Source organism: Tauraco erythrolophus, chromosome 24 (genome assembly GCF_009769465.1).
Source record: "Tauraco erythrolophus isolate bTauEry1 chromosome 24, bTauEry1.pri, whole genome shotgun sequence".
Taxonomy (NCBI): domain Eukaryota; kingdom Metazoa; phylum Chordata; class Aves; order Musophagiformes; family Musophagidae; genus Tauraco; species Tauraco erythrolophus.
This window is the reverse complement of record NC_141488.1, coordinates 1,436,050-1,442,030: the sequence shown is the minus strand read 5'-3', so window position 1 is coordinate 1,442,030 and position 5,981 is coordinate 1,436,050. Positions and strand designations below refer to the sequence as shown.

The 5,981-nt window shown below is 52.7% G+C and overlaps 1 pseudogene; it reads right to left on the bottom strand.

Moving 5' to 3' along the window:
* Positions 1-2,324: 2,324 nt before the first annotated feature.
* On the bottom strand, positions 2,325-2,953 carry LOC147527072 (uncharacterized; annotated as a pseudogene).
* Positions 2,954-5,981: the final 3,028 nt, after the last annotated feature.

The following is a 5,981-nucleotide window of genomic DNA, read 5'->3' as shown; positions in this document are numbered from 1 at the left end:
GTGACATCCTGAAGGTCAGTGAGGAGACCAAAGCTCAAGCTAGGAACTGATCCCAGGCTGGCCACATCATCCCAGTGCCAAGGAGTGTCATCGTTTGCCAGATGCTATTCACCATCCCATCAATAACTTGGCAGTAAATACCAAATCTCTCTGGATAAAATTTGTAGATGACAAAGATTGGCAGAGTGGTGAATAATGAGGCAGTCACACGGAGCTGGATCACTTTCCTCGCAGGGCCCATTCCAACAAAATATGTTTTAATAGCCCCAGATGCAAAGTGGTACATCTAGGAGCAGGGCTGCGGGCTGGGACCAGTCCTGGCAGCAGGGATCATGGGAGGGTCTGGAGGCTCTAAAGATGTGCATCAGCTCCCAGGACAAGCAAGAGCAGGGTGACAACCTGGATGGAGAAGTGCTGGGACAAATGGACCCATCAATCATGAGGCAGAGTGAGTCAGGCTTCAGGCCAGAGCCTGGGGGTGTTTGGCTGTGTCCAACTCTCCTGCACAGGAGACTCAGAGGCAGCTCAGGACCAGGAGCTGAATGTCACAGTACGGGGGACCGACAAGTGGAGAAAGCTGGAGAACCACTGGCACAGGTTGTCTGCAGACCAGAACCACCTGTATCCCTGGGAAGTGTCCGTACGAAGCAGGGAGCCAGAGACAGGGGCAGCAGCTTTCTCCAGGACGCAGCACATGTGAAGACCAGTGGTGAGAGAGGGCAGGAGGCTCTGCTGTGCGCACTTAGAGCTTCTAGGAAAATGAAGAGAAGAAGGAAGGAACCAGAAGCAATCAGACAGCAGAAGATTTTATATGTGTGTAGACACTGTCCCAGCAGAATTTCAGGTACCAGGGGAGTCACCCTGGATGAGGGAGATCAGCCAAGGGGCGCTGGCTGGAAGATGGAGCCAGATGGGCTCAAGTGAGAGGTCATGCATGCTTGGTCTCTGGAGCATGGATGGAAAGACACTTGTACACGTCTCCCGGAGAGGTGGCATCTCCATCTTCATGAGTGTCCAGGCCTAAGCATCTTGAGGAGCAACACTCGGGCTGGTCTGAGTCAGAAGGGCTGGTTGGTGATGCAATGGGGTGCTGTGCTGGGAGGTGAGAGGAGCTGGTCGAAGTGTGTCCTGTCCCTCAGACCGAGTCCAAGAGTCACTGTCCAGCTCCCTGACCCTTCTTCCCTCAGCCTCCCCAAGCCTTTTGGGGTGGGTCATCCCCTCCAGGGAAGGCACATCTTTGCAGGGACACCAGGAGGTCCTCCCCGGCCAAAAACAGGGAGCTGCTGGCAGCCAGCTGGGAAATCACTCATCTGGGAAAGAGCCTTTTGATTTGAAATATCTCCCAGGCACCGGCTAAGGCTCTTTAAGTAAGCCTGTCCAGCATCAGCATTAACATTTGGTAAGACAAGGAGAGGGTATTAGAGGGGTTGGCTGGCAGCCGTGCCCTGCGCCCGTCAGGCAGGGAACGGGGAACACGTCTCCATGACCCTGCAGGGCAGCACAGCCCATCTCTGCTTGCCCTCCTGCCAGACAGAGCCACTATTCCCAGATCTGCTCCTCCCTCGGAGTTCCCTCCCTCTCGCAGATGGACTGGCTGTGCCAGCAGGATTTTGCAGACACGAGGCCGGCAGCCCCGTCCGCGCCGGGGGACAGAGGCAGCACCCAGCTCTGTGCACGGGCGCAGCGGGTGTGCTCGCGTGTGTGTGGCCACAGGATGAGTCACACCTATGGCAAGGCATGTGGAAACTGGGCTACCAAGACCCACTAACCTGAACCCCAAATCCTTCTCCCTTCCTACGCTGTAGGGAGGAACAACCCTTCTCTAAAGGACACGAAGTCACTAACGCTCAGCCCTTTGGCGAGGTCAGCAACAGGAGCACTAATTGTGAAGGGGTTAAACAATCCCCAAGGTCTCAGAGGATGCTGGGGTCTGGCCCACGACCAGGATGCCAAAGGTCCCAGGGTCAAGCCCCTATGCTCAAACCCTCTGCCCCCGCTATCTCCAGGCTCCCACCTGCAGTCAGCCCTGTCAGCTTGCTCAGCATCACTGCGTATGCACATGCAAACAGCAAAGGAAATGCAGGTTTGCTTTTAGAAAAGAAATCCCAGCGTGTGCCCCTGGAGCAGGATACTGGTCCCAGTGCTGGGGAAACTCTCCTTGGCCCTGGTAGACTTCCCTTCCCATCACCAGATCCCCCTGCTGCTCCCAGCGAGCCCTTTTTCCAGAGCTCGCTGGTTGCTGTTTCCCAAGAGTAACAGAAATCTCCAAGATCTTTAGTCACGGAATCACAAAATCATAGAATGGGTTGGGTTGGAAGGGACCTTTAAAGGTCATCTAACCTAACCCTTCTGCAGTAAGCAGGGACATCCCTATCTAGATCAGGATGCTCAGAGCCCCATCCAATCTGGCCTTGAATGGTTCCAGGGATGGGACATCTACCACCTCTCTTGGCAACCTGTGCCAGTGTCTCACCACTCTCCTCATAAAAAATTTCTTCCTTATATCTAGTCTAAATCTACTCTTTTTTATCTTAAAACTATTACCCCTTGTCATATCGCAACAGGCCCCACTGAAAGGTTTGTCTTCATCATTCTTATAAGCCCCCTCTAAGTACTGAAAGGCCACAATAAGGTCTCCCCGGAGCCTTCTCTCTCCAGGCTGAACAGCCCCAACTCTCGCAGCCTGTCTCCATAGCAGAGGTGCTCCAGCCCTCGGATCATCTTCATGGCCTCCTCTGGACCCGCTCCAACAGCTCCATGTCGTTCTGATGGTGGGGACCCCAGAGCTGAACGCAGCACTGCAGGGGGGTCTCAGGAGAGCCGAGCAGAGGGGCAGAATCCCCTCCCTCGACCTGCTGCCCGCGCTGCTTTGGATGCAGCCCAGGACATGGTTGGCTTTCTGTCCAAATCTGATTATTTTGCCTACCAAGCCTCCCTCAGCCCATATCTGCATCCCAGAGAGTTTTAGCCATGTGAAATCCTAGGAATGCTGGATGCAAACACAGATTTGGGGGGAGATCCTCAGATTAGGGGGAAGGGGGAACAACAAGAAAAGCAAAGGAGGAAGGGCTCCAAGGATCTGCTGCTCTGCGTTAAATGTGACCGGGCAGCAGAGGCCAGCTCTGCTGATGCCCAGGTGCCATGCAGATGCCACTCGTGCTGTTCTCATTCCGTGTGACGAAAGCCATCCCTGCCTCCTAGAGAAAGCCTGGCAGGCTCTCGGCAGGGATTGCAGGGCACAGGGAGCTGCTTCACTCCGAACCAGGCCAAGGTGTGCCCAGAACCCCTACGTGGTCAACCTGCCCAGAACCCCTACGTGGTCAACCCGGCGGGACGGGAGCCCTCCTGCCTCCCTGCAGCGCCTGCTGCTGCAGGTGAAACCGTTGGAGCAGCACTGGCAGGGATTTACATCCCTCTAAAAATAATTATGGGGAGAAAAGTGCTGGTATTAATAGGAGCCTCCATTTAAAGATTAACCACAACGAATGTGTTGCACGCGGGAAGTTTATTTAACAATGCTCCCATTGTATACCCCGAGCGCATGTTTGTCTTCATTAGTGCAGTAATTCATTATATGGCCTCTCTAACATTCAAATCAGAAGGAAGAATATTAAAAAAGTAATTATACTTTTCAAAGTAAAGCTTTATGGGTAAATTGTATGCAAATCGCTGTCTAAATCAGGGCGGCATATCTTAAGCAGATCTAAAAGTTGCAAAGGCTTCCACCGCATCATTGATATGTAATCAACATAGATGTATGATTCTGCTCCTTACTTAGGCAAATTTGAATGGCAATACTCAAGTAGGTAATTGGTATTTATCACAATGGCTGATGTGGAGAAGCTATAATCTTGTTACGGGTGGGACCGGCCTGTCATAAATCAAGCTGCTTGGAGGTTACTGCAAGACTCTGTCACATTTTGGTTTCCAGATGCTTTTAATCACCTTTTTTAACCTTCACCTCATTTGTAATATGGGCAAATAACCTTCAGGTCTTTGAAGGCCTCTTCTGCAGGTGTCTGTGCGTTCAGGGAAATAGCTGAGTGCCCTCGCACCATTTGTCCACCCAGTGATGACAGCCCCTTTTCTCTAATCAAGATAGTTTAATGAGATTTTTTTTTTTTTTTCTAAAATAGCGCTAGGAATAAAACATGAAATTGATCATTTATGTGCACCAGGGAAATCATGTCATTTGGAAAATAATTTAACAGGATTGGATGGTTCAGATTTACTGCCCAAACTGCAGCCACCAGCTCTGGGGAACAGGGAGGGGAGAGCAGAGAGCATCCCGTCGGGTGCTGCGGAAGCATGGATGGGTGGAGGACACCCACCCACATGTCCCTGGGGGACAGATGTCCACCACCACCTTGTGTCCCTTGCAAATCCATGCTGCTGCCCTCAGGGGCTGGGTGTAGGTACTCAGATCCCTCCCCTAGGTCCTAGGGCTGGCTCCCTGCACTGGAGATCCATGGGACCTGGCTGAGCCCTGGGATGGGGTGAGGTGGGATGTACAGGACTATGCAGCCCCCTTTCCCCAAATTCATCCCCCCGGATCCTGACTGTGATAGCAGCATCCATGCAGCATCCTGTGCCTCCACCATCACACCACACTGGAGACAGTGGGGTCCCACAGCACCTCTGGGGTGTCAGGGCTTCCCAAATACACAGCAGAATCTGGGACTGACAGGTCAGGGCACCCCCAAACACCCCCCCAGCACACACACTCACACACACAGAGGATTCACAAGCTCACGAGTTGATTGCAAGTTTCTCTGGGGGTCACTGGGATCAGTTGCTGGGACAGGGCAGAGCTGGCCGTGCTGCTGAGGGACTACCAGCCCTGAATCCCCACCAATGCTTGGGAATGAATGGGGCTGGGTGTAAGTAGGAGCGTACCTCTCCTTCGGACAAGGGAGGCACAAGGTGCCCAAGATGCCAGGGCCCAATTCTGCCCAACCTCAGAGACACCCAGGCACCAAGCAGCCCGTGGAAAACTGCTGGAAGGCTGGGGTCACCAAAAAGGAGCCAAGGGTCCCTTCTTTCTATGCATTGAGCCTTTTCTCTGATGCCTGCGCAGCTCCTCGGTGCTGACACAGGGCTTCTCCCAGCACAGACTTGGGCATCCCCTGGTGCCCCTCACCCAAAGGAGGCATCAGCATCTCTACCTTCTGCCAGGGAGCAGCTTCAGTGCATCCAGCCCTAACACCAAGGGTGTGCATGAATCTGTGCCAACTCTGAGCACCCTTTCAGAGACAAGATCCCCACTCTCTCTATTTGTTTGGGTGCTGGGTGGGGTTTCCACTTCCTTTTGGGACACACAGAAACAGCTGTCCTGGAAGACCACAGCTGGTGTTGCTGCTGGGATAAGGAGAGCTGCATCTTCCAGGCAAACATTCCCTGTGCCACAGGTATCTGCAACCAGCCCAGCAGACCCCGTCCGAGCTCCCAACGCTGAGCCCTTCCACTAAACTAGGGGTGAAGCAGCTGTAGACCTGGGAGCATTCAAGGAGGCTGGTTGGGAATCACGGCAGAGGAAAAACAGTTCAAAATGTCCAAAGTGACTTGAAGAGGATTCACAGCTGAAAATAGGGGTGAAATGATTTCTGCCAGTTATTAATGCCGAGCTATTTGTTCCATGTTATTAGCAAGTGATAATGTGCCATGCAGAGGTGAAAAGCAGATACAGAAAAGCAGGGTGGAAATTCATCTTCTCCAGCACGAGGCAATTGCGGAGCTGGAGCAGGGCACCACTGAACACCGTGAGCCGCACGAGATCCGAGCACGTTAGGCCCTGGAGAAATTAACTTTTTTTTTCCTCCCCCTTCTTTTTTTCGGAAAAGGGGAGAGAGGTTACATTTTTCTGTGTCAGAAATATGCCGTGACATGAGAGGATCCATCAAATGGCACTGCGTGTCAGGTCGTGTCACAACATCATTAAAACATTATATCTTGTTGATGAGGCTCTTGCCGTCAATTCGGAG